Source organism: Ambystoma mexicanum, chromosome 7p, assembly GCF_040938575.1.
Source record: "Ambystoma mexicanum isolate Mex_15411 chromosome 7p, UKY_AmexF1_1, whole genome shotgun sequence".
Taxonomy (NCBI): Eukaryota; Metazoa; Chordata; class Amphibia; order Caudata; family Ambystomatidae; genus Ambystoma; species Ambystoma mexicanum.
Window position 1 is genome coordinate 805,822,617 of NC_090939.1, and position 15,049 is coordinate 805,837,665.

Sequence of the window (15,049 nt, forward strand, 5' to 3'; positions counted from 1 at the left end):
CCCGTACGAGCGGGATTCTTCCACTATCATTCTCCAGCCGTGCCATACAAGCAGCCTGCCGGGCCTGTCCCCTTCTACATATTTCCTTGCAGCAATTGGAGTAATACAAATGTTTACTTTGCTTTCTGCATGGGCCCAAAAGGAGTCTACAACCTCTTTAATATGTGCAGGCATGGCTGCGGGGTGGTCACCGGTCAATAACTGCTCAAGTTAGCGCAGTCTATTCTTGCATTGTATTATGCTATATCGGATTGCCTTGAGGACACTGAACTCTGCCAACATCGCGATACCTTCGATGTAAACCTTAAAAGCTTCCAAGAGTATACTTCATGTGGGCATTGAGCCTACATTATTTTTTTTAAAAACAAGTGGACCTGATCGTTGATAGTGGGAGCAAATGCAGAATCTTGCAGGGCCAATGGTTTAAAGCGCCAGTTGCTGCAAGGCCTGGAGAGCATCGGCAGGGTCAAGGAGATGCTAGCCGGACAATGGTCAGAGTAGATATGAGGAAGCATGGTTACATCTTTCACACTCCAAGCAATGTGCTAGAAATGATCCACATGTCAATGTGGGAGAGGGAGTCATGGACAGTGGAGTATAAAGTGTATGAGCGGTCGTCAGTATGCAGTGCCCGCCAGGCATCCACAAATTCTAGGGAACGTATACTTTCTTTGATAGTGAAGGCGGCTCGGGTGGGGGTCTATGGACATGGGTGGATCTATTCAATTCCAGATTTAGGATGGTGTTAAAATCCCCTTCCCCTCAAAATAGGGACCAGTGGGTATCGAGGAAGCTTGTGCATGGTATCTGCATTAAATTGAGGATCATCCACATTAGACCCATACACATTCATCAGCAGGATCTCTTTGCCCGCCAGAGTTCAATACACCAAGGCATATCTACCTAATGGGTCTGCTCTTGCCTGGTTTCATTGAAATGGGAGAGAACTGTGAATCAAAATCATAACCCCCTAGACTGTGATGAGTAGGATGTATAAAATCGTTTTCCCCCCAGTTTTTGGCAAACCCCTTAAAGATTACTGAGAGGGCATGTGTCTCTTGTAAGTATAGGATTTGAACCTTATGCCTTTTGACATACAAGTGTATTTTCTGTCATTTAATTGGGTTATCCAGGCCCCGGACATTACAACTACAGCAGGTTATGTCCCCAATCTAGATGCGAGGAGGGAGAGTAACACTGTCCACCCTCGTAGTGTCTAGGTCCAACCATTCCCCCGCTGCCAGCCTGCCTCTCCCACTCATCTTTCTATTGTTTGTAAGTGTCATGGTTGTCAAGTGTAATTTTAACAACTTTAATAACCCCAACCACCCCTCACCACCCCCTCCCTCATCCTCCTACAAACTTGGGGGATACAATCCCACAAATACCACCCCAACTTATCAATGCAATATTGTATGGGGGAAGCGGCCACTTGGACCCATCGGGCCAATTTAGGACCTAGATGCAGATAGAAGGATTAATGTCTGCATGCTTCTTATGACAATAACCCCAATTGGGGTAACCTACTTATTATCGGCTGGAATCAAGCAAGTAGAAAAGAGTGTGCTTGCAACATCCCCAGGGACACCGACATGAAAGAGGAAGTATGTAACATTTTGTCACGTAGGTCTAACCACAGGACGTGCAAGTATAAAGGAGAGTCAGGAGCATCTACAAGGCCTATCTTGGGTTGCGTTTTCCGTGTTCACGGTGTTGGCAAGACCTCATCAAGGAACTTAATAGCCTTGTCAGGCAATGTAAAAAATAAAGTCCTGCTGTTCCATTCAACACACAGTTTCGCTAGGTATAGCATTGCATATTTCAACTTGCCATCGCAGAGTCGCTTCTTGACTGCCAGGAAGGATTTCCTCTCTTGCTGGAAAGCCACGAGAAGTCGGAGTAAATGTGTATCCTGTTCGAGCCCAACATCAAGTCACAATGCTCACGAGCTGCACGAAGGAGCGCATCACAGTTCCGGCAATTGAGAATGCAGGCTATGATGGGTTGTGGAGGTGCACCGGTTCTGGGTTTAGGTGCCAGGGATATGTTGGCCCACTAAATTGCAAATTGTGGCAACAGTGTTGGACTCCCCAGGAGTGGCAGTGGAGTGGACTCTATCCACTGCTCCAGTGATGTTTCAGTTTTACTTTCAGGGACACATATAATGCGTAGAATAATGCAGCGGGAGCGAGACTCCAGGTCGTTGTTCTTCTTCTCCACCTGTAGCACCCCCTGGACAGAGTGGAAAGCTCATTCCTCATGATGGACACATTGGGCCTCATTACAAGTCCGGCAGTAGTCATGCCAGTAAAACAAGCAGGCTGCCGCCGGACTTGTGATGATTTATCGCCACCTGACCTGCTGGAATAACTGGGGCATTACAGCCCTGGCGGTCCGATAAGTCAGGCAGCGGCATTCGGTAAAAACACCCATTCCCATTTGAGTCCCATAGGACTCAGTGGGAAAGGGGGCCACTGAAACACTGCTACCATCAATGATGGTGCCAGTGTTTCAGTGAAAGTCTGTGGGTGGGTGCCGTTCTGCCCACCAGGGCAGACCTGGCGGGTGGGAAGGCAACCCGCCCGCAGACTCGTAGTTTGCCAGTACGGAAACAACAGTGCTGGTAAGCTTACCGGCACCGTTGTTTCCGGACTGGCAAACTTGTAATGAGGCTCATCGTCTTCCACAGTGCCCACTCGCACTTCAGCCAGCCAATGGTTGGTCTTGTCGATACGCGTTTTTATGGAATCAATGGTGCTGGTTATATCATCGAGTTTGCTGTGCACTTTGGCAAACCCCTCCTGCATGCAAGCCATCATGAGTTGAGTCTCAGTAGGTTCCACTGAGAATGCTGATGCATCCATAACTGTAGACGGTTTGCCAATTGTCAATGGTTTGGGAGTAGATTTGGTATATTGGTTAATGGAACATTGATTTTTGGCACTCTCTTTTGTCATATTGTAAAGAATTTAGAACAACAGCCAGTGGGTCGGGAGCTCACCCCCGGTGGTAGGTATCACAGGCCAGTTATTGTCCACCAGTGTGGTGGGCTCTATCCATGTGGTCTTGTACCGCCCCACAGCAGTGATGTGAGGGAAATGAAGTAGGTCAAGGCATGGTTCAATTACCTCCACAGGGCTGAACAGAGCGGAAACAGGTCCACACTTCGGTGGAGTGGGCCGCTGCACCACCCTCAATGAGGCAGCTATCGAGGTCTCAAAACCTGAGATGGACTGTGTGGGCTATGCAATGTACTGCAGCAGAGTAACAGCAGTGGCCTGTTTGTTGCTCACCAGTGTAGACAGGCCGGTATTTGGGGGCAGGGGGCCCTGCACCATGAGGCAGATGGATGTCCTAGGGTAACGCAGGTTAATGCAGGCCCAGAGTGAAGTGAAGCTCCTCAGTCACGAGTTCCGATGGTGTGGTAGGTTGCTACACAGTGACTGCTTTCAGGGAACCAGCTGGATTGTGTGGCCAGCGTAATATATGGTGCCAAATCAGTGATGCTGGTCCAGAGAGGTTGGGGGAGCTTGTTGGGACAGCGCAGGGAGCACAAAACACTTACCAAGGTGCTAGATGTCCCATTTAGGGGTCCACCACTTTCAATATGAGACAAGCCGGCACCGTGAGGGGCCCACACAGTACCACAGGTAATGGCCTGGGGTGGCACCACCTTAGAGTTAAGTACTCAGGGCAGGGGAAATTAGGAGGCAGAAAGAGCCCAAAAATCAAGTATAATGCTGGGAAAAGACTGTTAAAAATGGTTTCTGGTAACTGAGCGAGACAAAGTTTCTCGCCTACCATTATGTTGCACCCCGGAGATCCACTGTCTCTGCCAGCCTCGCCTGCTTAGAGGGTGTGCTGCAGTAGGAGTTAATGATTGGGCCAGTGTAGAGAGGCTCCAGCGTTCTGCTTCCAGTCCACAGTATTGGTGGTAGAAGGTCACAGTGGTCCCAGGCAGCAGACTTTTCAAGGCATTGAAGAGGGAAAATCGAGATCAAACTCCTGCCCCTCACTCCAGGCACATCGACAGAAAGAACAGCAGGAAGAATAAGGAGTGCACTTATCATTTGAACCAGGCCCCAGCACACCCATGGGTGACAAATATGTTGAAAGACACCCTCTTCACCAACATTGCAACCTACATGCTACATTAGCCCCAATGCAACAATACCAGAATCTACAAAACACAAGAATTCCTCTTTAAAGGCTTGCAGATGCTTACATTAATTAACCTGATCTAATGGCACAATGTAAAGCCATGTTTTAGGAAAATTACAGCCAAGTGCATTTGTCTAACCAGCAGCAGTCAAGGTCTTACAGTAAGATAAGACTCCTTTCCTTGAACGACAGTGAACTCTGGCAGACAAGCATTTTAAATTCTTCACAAACACGAGTAAGCCACTGGGAACGAAAGACATTTTCGCAAAGACCCACACATTATTTGAAACATAATTGTAACAAGAATGGCTCAGCTCTGGCCAATTAACGTTGAGGGCCCAGGGGCGAAAAGCCTGTCCAAGCTAAAACTAATGGGAACAAGTTCATAATGCAACAATTTTAGAATTAGGTAATGGGGGTGGCACAGTTAAACCAGCCCACTGATGCCAAAGTCCTAATGTCCAATGATCAGGCTTCCTATAACGGCTCCATAGGTAACCTATCACTTAGCAGCCAATCGCAGGATGAGATAGGTTTCTGGGAGCTGGTCCAATTCTGTGATGTCAGCCTGCAGTGTGTTACAAAGCTGGCTTGCAAGCCAGCCCCGGGGGAGACGGAGCCTGGATTTTCGCTGTGCACGAAACACTCTGTGTGGTTTTTTTGCTGCCCAGAAATAAACGCAGTTTGGAACATTTTGCTGCCTGCTTGTGATTCTGCTGCATTTCTTTGGGCAAAATGGGAGGTGTTGGGGCATCCCATAGCTGGGACCCAGAAGCCCTGGTGGGGGTCCAACTTCTCCCCAACAAGTTGATGCCCTTTGTGAGGCTCATTGCTCATTGTAGACATTGGTGAATGGGCACTGCCTGCACAAGCCCTCCATTGAACTGCCCTCCCTGCCGCTGACTCAAGGAAGCTGTGGGACCCTCGTCTGCACCTGAAGACCACCAGAAAACGCATAACCGGCTAAAGGCATCGGGGGCTACTTGGAAATACCCCGCTTGAGGGCAGGTGAGAGCCCTGCATGAGAAGGGGTCCGGTGAAGTGCCTTGATGCGGGGTCCGGTAGCAGAGCAAGTGCCAGTGTAGCATAGTAAATGTAAGTACAAGTTCAAGCAACCAGCAACATGGACCGAGGGAAGGGTGTGATTGTGTGGGGTAACAATGGGCAAATGTTTAAAGTATTAGAATGTATTGTTGATCAGTATACTGCAGAAATTCTAAGTTGTATTGTCTGGATAGGAATTGGGGGGAGGTATTGTAAATAGGGTGGCGGGTGATTGTACATTGTCGCAAAATTAGGCGTATTGGTGGAGATCCCCCTGGTGGGGGGCGTATCACATGCGAGGCTACGCAGCATGCACAGTTGATTATAAGAGTTTATTGTGGATTACCTTGCTCTAGTTGAAGTGGGAAGACAGCTGTGGGGATTGTGGGGTTTTATTTTGGGATCTTTGTGGGGTTGGAAGCAATGGGTTGTTGTTCTATGTATGCACATTTGTCTGTTCATTTGTACGGTGTTTTTAGTTTGGTGACATCACCTTTAGATTGATGCATAGGGTACCGATTTTTGATGGTGAGGAGCTAGAGTTGTGGTTTTGGAGAGGAAGGAGAGGTGACCCAGAGGCGGTGTGTGGAAGACACATGCGCAAGATTGTGGGGGTGTGCTGGAGAAGGAAATGGTTTGGTGAAGATGGGCTGCACATGGAGTGCACTGGCTAAGGTGCAGAGCCAAGAAGGCTCATAGAAATTTAAGAAAAAAAAGAGAAGAGAAATGTTACACTATTTTCTAACTTTTGCTCCCTGAACAGCAGCTTATTGAAATTATCAACTTGAGGTGAGGTAAAAGCATAATGCATTTAGGGGTAGCAGAGAAATTACTCCCCTTCACCTGTTATGTAGCACACAGCTTCCATGCCAAAGTAAGTTAGTAAAATATAGTGTGCAATGATTCAAAAGTACTGAAGGAAAATAAAAAACACCATGGCTGCCCACAGGGGGCTTCTCCAGAGGCGTGCACCAATTGCTACTGACACACATACACAGCACTTACACGGGAAAGAGGCTGAAACGCACCTGACTACAGTTAAACTGTGGCGCATGAAGGAAAGGAAAGTGGCGAGGCATCAGCAGATGCTGTACCAGCATGAGCAGAGGGAAGAGGGGTCTCACCCTTCTGCACCTCCGGGAGTGTAATATTTGAGGACACAGATGGTAAGAAAGGAATGCATTCTATGAGAGAATTTAAAGCAGCAGAAGGACATTTAAAAACGACATACAAACCATCACAATACACTAAGGAGAACAAACACGAAGGTGCAGAACAACCCAATAGTGGCACATGAGCAAGCAAAGGAGGGCTGCAGTGCATAAAAGCCGATGTGAAGGCACAGGTACAGAGGAATTAAATTTAAAGGGAAGATAACGGGGGAGGTGCAAGGAGTAACCATAGCAATAGAGAGTGGGGAGAAGGAGCACAAAAAGCTTGACTGGGCAGAGCAAATGGAGGGAGAAGAGAGAAGGAAGAGGGACTGGGAAATGAAAGTGTAGTGCAGGGAGAGAGAGGAAGAGAGCGGGGAAACTGGAAAGGGAAGAAAGGAATGGAGGAGGAAGGAAGAGAGGGAGCTTATGGGAAAAGAGCGTGGAGAAGGGATAGATGGCAAGGGAATGGGTACAAAAGCAGGAGGATGAACGGGCCATAAAAGTGGTCAGTGAGTGGGTTGCACTGGAATGGGAAGGAAGAGATGGGAGGAGGAGAGAAGGACTGAATAAGACGTCACAGCCAAAAATGATAGAGACTCAGTAGGGGGTGGTGCAGCATGCCTGGGGTTATGGAAGGGAGGCAGGAAGTATAACACTAGAAATTGACATGTGCATTGTAGATTGTGGCAAGAGAAGATGGTTAAACAAAAAGCAGAGGCAGAGAAAGGCAGATGAGGACAAGTTAGTACAACATAAATTATTAAAGTATGCAATGGAAGGGGCAGTTAAATCCAGCCCAAACTCACACGCACCAGCATAACAATAGCAGTATCAACAAAAACCACAATACGCACCACCCATGTGGGGAGGGTACATGGGGCAGGACGGGATCATTTCAACAGACACCACAAGCACCAACACAAGCACTGTCACCACTACATGTACAGACACAGACACAACAAATGACAGCACCACTACCCCAGTGCTTACAAGCATCACAACCCAGGGGCACTGCACAGCAGTCAGCACCCATACGGAACACTGACACAATAGCACAGCACCGCTTACATGACTGGGAGGGGTCATCTTGGTGGGGAACAACCCTTTCAAAGGAAATAGATTGACATTATACTCTTAATAGGACAGCCCAAGACAAACTTGATTTGTCTCACTCTGCCACACACACTCACGCACACTCAATCCTGCAGAGAACAATTGCATAGGGGTGGAATAGGTAACAAAAAGCTTTCTTTTCTGGGTGACAGTGGGGTGACTAGGCCATGCATTAACTAAGGGACATTTGTGACATCATGAGTAGACTGGATATGACCATTTTATTCACAGACAAAGCCACACCTTGTTTAACACTAAGCATACACATGCTGAAAGTAAGGAAGATTGTTTAGGCATGCTGGGGGTGCACAGTACAGAGGGGGGTTTGTAAAGATAGTGCATTGAAAGAGAGTAAATTGAGCTATATTATGAGCACACATCCTTCAGCGAGGAGACTGGGCTCATGCATACACAAATAACACAGAGCCCTTCAATGAGACACACAAGGTGGGGAAAGATGCACTTGAGGGGGGTGGGGCGTGCATTTCATTGATGGTTCACCACGGGAGGAGAGAACTAAGGTTAAAGGGTGGATGATCCATGTTCCCAACAGACACCATTTGGCGACAAAATAACACAGTGCAAGTGGTAATGCCACTAGCGCTTTTGAAAACAGCACTGGAACAAATGCCTTAGCCAACACATATAGGGAAAGAGGTCATATCTGCACGAATTGGAGAATAATGTTGGTATTAAAATGTGGGAGTAGATCATGGGGGGAGAAATATATTGTTTAACTGCAACAGTAATGAAAGTAGTGGAGTAATAAAATACTAGACTTAAATGAGTAATTGAGTGAGTAGGGAGGGTTTAACAAGTGGACATGGGGTGGGATACAGAGCATGGAAGTAAATAGTGATTGTTAGGATTGATAGAGAACAAAAACAAAAAGAAAAAAGAGATAAAAAGGGAGGGTAGCAAATACTTGGTAGCAAATTTCATTAGTACCAGCTTAAAGTGTCTGCAGTTCACTCCGGGGCACGCCCTGAGAAGTTGTGAGAGGAGCCATAGAAGAAAGATTTAAAAAACCTGTGATTATCTTAACTAAGGAACATGATCCTCTTAATTTAGACACACAGCCACCCTATATGACAGATTTACCACCCTGATGTTTCCCTGCTTAGCTTGTCAGTGCCTAATGTCCCCCGGGACAAAGGCGCACACTATAAATAGCTTAAAGCAAAAGTACAGTAAATATAAAGACTCAAAGGCCCATTTGTACACTAGCAGCTAAATTGCGTATATATGATCCAAGTGTGTCATGCGTATATTCACCTAAATTAAGTGCAGATGATCCAGATGTGTTAAGGATACAGCTACAGGATAGTGGTTGTCTACCCATGTTTCAGGTAAATTTCGAATTGTGTAACAATTTACGGTCAGACTGCCATTGAACACCCACCAGGTGGAGCCAGGATGGTGCATAAATGTACCCTTGGCTCCTCCCACTAGGACACTGAATAGTGTAAGAGTAGTGCATAGAGGTTAGGTCAAGAAATTGAAGAATATGTCAATTCTCAGGTCTCAAACGCTTCTTTTTCATTTCTTGCCAGATACAAAGGAGCCAGGGCAGGTGTGGAGATAACGGACAACTACATTTCCAATGGTTAGGGACTAGAGTGGGACATTTTGCCCTCCTGACAAACTTTGTTAGATGTGCAAGGCGTCAAGCCCTACAAAGGCGGTGGCCACCCTGGCAACAAGGGATCAACGATAAACAGGGCCAACGCAACAGATTTTCATGAACTGCAAGACAGCACAAACACTCTCGAGTTAGGGACACACGGCCATCCTATGGTACAACGCACACAAGCAGCTAAAATAGGGACCAACACCCCAGTGTGCATTGCATGCCGAAACAGGATTAAAATGATATTTTGTGCACCCGACAGCTATAACACTTTTTGTTCTTTCTCTTTTCTTCGCACATGCAGGTTGTTGCATATGTATGCTGTTAGAATTGTGTAGGAAATGTCCTTAATGTTATCTCCCATTAGTCACCCTGAGGCCTACTCATTCAACCATTTTGAAGCCTTTACCCACTCAATTTGCACACTCTGTCAGAAAACTCAGACCCCTTAGAGCATGTTTCCCTGAAGTATATTTCCTTGCTTCCATTGAATACAAAGCCCAAACTTTCCCCCAACTTGAATACAGTGCATATACTGTCCGACACACATTGAGAAACCCTCAATGAGAAATGTCCGGGGGAGGGTTCATGTTTGCCCTTAGTGATTGTTTAGTTTGCGCAGTATGTTGTTACTAACAAGTACTAACGTATTAACGCCTTTCTTGGGATTTTCAGGCGGGCAACTTTATCATCTCATCAGCTGCAAGGACCCAGCAGCGTAAGTGGTCATGGGCAAGCAAATAAGGACTTTTATCATCACGATGGGACTGTTAATGATGAACGGAATAATGGGGGGGTGGTCATTTGAAAATAATATGTAATAGTGAGCATTACCGCTGTACCACCTACTAACATTCCCTAACCCAAGCAGGAAGACTTACTGTGTCAGAGGGTGAAGAAAAGACTGTGCTGCCAAAGTAAGGAGAGGTAAGCACAGTGTAACTGCAGACACGAAGGGAGTAAAACATACACCTCACACACATAGCAGAAGTAACCAACAACATGCACAGATGTACAAAATTGGTAGGGACACCACTAGGGAGAGCTGTACTGACTGCTCTTTAATTACCTATGCCTTGAGTGCCTTGAGAGAATTGATTGCAACAGAAATACCTACTGCAAAGCACGATGCCCATGTATCTCAAAGTGTTCCTAACGTGAAGAAGATTGCAAGGGAAGACAGCAACATTGAGATTGATGTAAAAAGAGGCAATCCCTGTGAAAGAAGATTACATCAATACACTACCCATGATGAAAAACTACTGGCAGCTCATTGAAGAACAACTCTATGTAGCAAGTGGCCAGAGAGATAAGAAAAAACTAGCAAATGCACCAGTGAGCAAGCTGCAAGGAAAAAAAAGAGAAACAAAAAAAGAGAAGAAAAAATAAAGAGAGGAAATATGATAAGTGCCTAACAGAGTGGGACAAAAGTGCAAAGATGGTGACTTGGGTGGAGAATGAAGAAGGACATATACTGTGAAAGCACCAGCCTTATGTTACCAGCACAAAAGTGAAAAGAAGTGGACAAACATGCTGGATGCAAGAAGGTTGAGACAAGTAGGGAGGTGAGAGCAGGAACATCAGTGCTTATGGACTACTATTAAGCATATGCATCTAAAGCTCAAGAGAAACTACCACCGAATTGCGGAGGAGAATGTTTGTTAGTGTACATCAGCATGCCCTTGTTGGTGATGCCCAAGGAAGATGTGGAGCATAACACATTCCCCAAGATGGAAAACAACAGAAGGAAGAGGAGGTGACTGAACAAAGAACAAAAAGCCCAAACAACAGAAGAAGAGAAACAGACAGAGGAGTGAAAAGAGGGGGGAACTACTTCTCGAGCGAGACAGAAGCAACATTGGATGAAGTACCAGCACACAAAAGACTGTTCAGCAGAAAACACATGTGAACAGAGAAAGACAAGAACTGGCTAGCGTTTCCATAGTCATGGATGCCATCATGCCTGGCTGGTCGATTGAAGGTGATTACTGAAGCACTAGCACCGAGCGCAGCATCATTGTGCAAGATCAAGATCCATTGCAAGATGTGAGAGATCAACAGAAGAAGAGATCGGAATGCAAATAAGAGACATGGTGAAAGGAAGAGCCGGACCAAGGGAGAAGATAGCGGTGTGCGGCATGGTTCCAGCAGTAATAAAGGTGGACACTCCCTGTGATCCGAGGAAGTATGAAGGGAAGTGAGTGTGGTGGAAGGCAGAAGTAGAACACTCCTGCATGTACTGTTCATTGACAATAATGTGAACAATTATGGACACTTCAGAGAATTGAAAAAGATATGCAGACCGGAAGGAGGTGAATGTTGCTTGGTGGTGTGGTCGACAAGTCGACCAGAGAGGGGACTGAAGAGGGAAAATTGAGATCAAACTCCTGCCCCTCACCCCAGGTACATCGACAGAAAGAACAGCAGGAAGAATAAGGAACGCACTTATCATTTGAACCAGGCCCCAGCGCACCCATGGGTGACAAATATGCTGAAAGACACCCACTTCACCAACATTGCAACCTACATGCTACATTAGCCCCAAAGCAGCAATACCAGAATCTACAAAACACAAGAATTCCTCTTTAAAGGCTTGCAGATGCTTATAAGAATTAACCTGATCTAATGGCACAGTGTAAAGCCATGTTTTAGGAAAATTACAGCCAAGTGCATTTGTCTCACTGAACACCAGCCGCAGTGGGGATTCGTGCTGCCTTCAGCAATGTGCCTCGCAAACCCAGCAGCAGTCAAGGTCTTACAGTAAGATAAGATTCCCTTCCTTGAACGACAGTGATCTCTGGCAGACAAGCATTTTTAATTCTTCACAAATATGAGTAATCCACTGGGAACGAAAGACATTTTCGCAAAGACCCCCACATCATTTGAAACATAATTGTAACAAGAATGGCTCAGCTCTGGCCAATGAACGCTGAGGGTCCAGGGGTGAAAAGCCTGTCCAAGCTAAAATTAATTGGAACAAGTTCATAATGCAACAATTTTAGAATTATGTAATGGGGGTAGCACAGTTAAACCAGCCACTGACGCCAAAGACCTAATGTCCAATGATCAGGCTTCCTATAAGGGCTCCATAGGTAACCTATCACTTAGCAGCCAATTGCAGGAGGAGATAGGTTTCTGGGAGCTGGTCCAATTCTGTGATGTCAGCCTGCAGTGTGTTACAAAGCTGGCTTGCAAGCCAGCCCCAGGGGAGACGGAGCCTGGATGTTCACTGTGCACGAAACTCTGTGTGTGTTTTTTTTGCTGCCCAGAAAAAAAAAGCTGCCTGCTTGGGACTCTGCTGCATTTCTTTGGGCAAAATGGGAGGTGTTGGGGCCTCCCATAGCTGGGACCCCAAGAAGCCCTGGTGGGGGCCCAACTTCTCCCCAACAGCACGTCTCGGGGCGCGAAGGAAACACTGCTGCAGGTAGCCAGATCCTAATCCCGCAGCTCAGTGACTGGGATCACATAGCAGCCGCCGGGCAGTGCTCCAGGTGTCAAGGCATAATGCTGCAGCCGGTGATCCCCAAGGGGGAGTGGGAAGACAGCAGGGCTTCAGTGGACCGAGGCAGACCGCACTAGGTATGGTGGTCCAGTTGGCCGGTATCTGCGGCTTGCCAGGGCAAAGCCGACATGAAATATGTGCCATTCCTCAGATGAGCCAGGACGCCGGCACCCCGAACTGTCACTGAAGCTGTCGGCAACACAATACTTGCTCCGAGGTATTGCAGAATTAACGAGAGCAGGAGAATTTTCGTCCAAGTTGGCCACGAACTCGGGGGCTCTAAACAAGAGCGGCCATCTTGGTTCTGGTGCAACTGCACCCCCTGTAGTTATGCGTCTGTGGCTATATTTCCTAATACAATTTGGCACCATCTGAAAAGTATTAAGCACCCTCTGGGTGTTGACTTTGTCATCATCTCAGTGCTGTAAACACACTGGGGCTGATTGGTGCACAAATCCCCATTTTTCCGTGCAAATAATTCCATGAATCAGCCCCACTAAGTTTATTTAATGGCTCTCAAGCCTGGAAAGAAGATCCCTCTACTGGGAATGAAAGAATGGCTCCAGAAATAGGGCTGGGAGAAGTTTTGGCCAACAGGCTGGGCTTTAAAACCACAACTTTTATTGTATTATTGTGTCATGTGACCTAAACAAATAAGTCTTAACACAAAAATAATAAGTTCCATTTTAAATTAATGTTCACACAAAACAAACAAGCATAGCAAACATAAAAACATAGTAGTAATTCTTATACTCAGCAAAAATAAATACTCATGTTAAGAGAAATTCAATTTCTTTAAAAATGAAAAACAACAATGTTGATCTAGCATGACCTTAAAGAAATGAGTCTAGCTATAAAATAATCTTTGAAACACCTTTTAATTTTAAAGCAAATATAATTTTAGGATGCAGGTATATATTTTCAAAGAGCACTTAAGTTGTACCTACTGTGGATTGAATATGCACAGTCAATCCAGAAACATATATTGTTTAATATCAAAGGAACACATTGTGGGATGTATTGACCGACTTTTGCTCTGCTATGCTGCATCACTCCGTTATGGTGGTGCCAGAAACAGCAAAATGGCAGCGAAACCCTTGTGCACGCCAAAACCCCTGAAAATCACGCTTTTCAACGCACAAAAAGATGGCTGCCCAATCTGCCACACATGTTGTCAGCGGTGGAACAGAGCTCTCACTACTGAAATGTGTCACCGGGCTCCACAACAATTGAAAGTGGAGTGCAGAAGGAAAAAGCAGTGCTTTGCTAAAGGAAACTCTGAATATTGTGTTAAATCACCTTTTCTTTGCTGCTGAAACTTCAGAATGCCGGTACAGAACACCTTCCGAATATTCAAAATTCTCGCTGGGTGCTACAATTCACTTAGTTTAAGGAATCACTGTGAACTTACAAGGTCCTGAAAGGATAAGCACAAAAAGAGATCTCCACAGCAAAAATAGCCTGCCTGCGGATCTGTAAAAGAATCTCTGTGCAGCAGAGGGCTACCTGTGATGACAGCTGTCAGGGGGCTTCCTGATTAAACTTTAACATGTTAAAAACTGAAAGTCAAATGTTTGCAATATAAGAGGCCTGTTAGTGATAGTAACTCATATTGTAGTTGTTTTTGATCCCATAGGTTTAACATTTTGAATGAGAATTTTATCTGTTATTTGATGCAACAAGTTTGTTTTCTGCTAAAGTAAAGCCAAAATAATTTAACAATTAAATTAAACCTGGCTGAGCTGCAAGAACTGGAAAAGCAGGTTCCTCCCATAAGGAGGGCCTTCCTCTCAGCTGAAACTCACAGGGAGGTGCTAATTGCTTGTTAGCTCAGGACTAAACAATGGACATCCTCCAACCCAGGATATTGAAGGTGTGAAGGGTTGTAAAACTGCTGCAGCCCAGGAAACTCCTGGCTGACAGAAGAAAATTCCAAAGGAGGGGTGATCACATGCTTCATGGAGTGACAAATACTGGCCATTTGGTGTTAACAGGATAAGTAATGGACATTTTTAGAATGTGTATAACTTATTATCAGAAGGGGTGCAAAATCTGAAAATGGCAGATTAATTAACCTAATTTTTAGGACGACCTTTGAAAACTTAGTACCACTGTGTAGCTTATTCTGAACAGGAATGGCAATAAATGTGGGTTTATGGGGACTGTATTTCAGAAAGAATTGTGAATTTTTATAGCCACATTCTCATGGTAAACGTGCATATTTGTAGAAAGTTACAGAAATATTGGAACCTGCTCTCATTACAAAATTGACGAAATTCTGCAGAAAGGCAACACACAGTCGCAGAGCTGTGGGATTTTGAGGAGCAGATACTCCATAAAATATGCAATCTGTGTAAGTGATTTTTATAGAGGTTGCACATGTGTAAATAGGTATTTTGGCAAAATTAGACTTTGTGTTCCAGTGGCTAGGGTGGATTGTCAGCA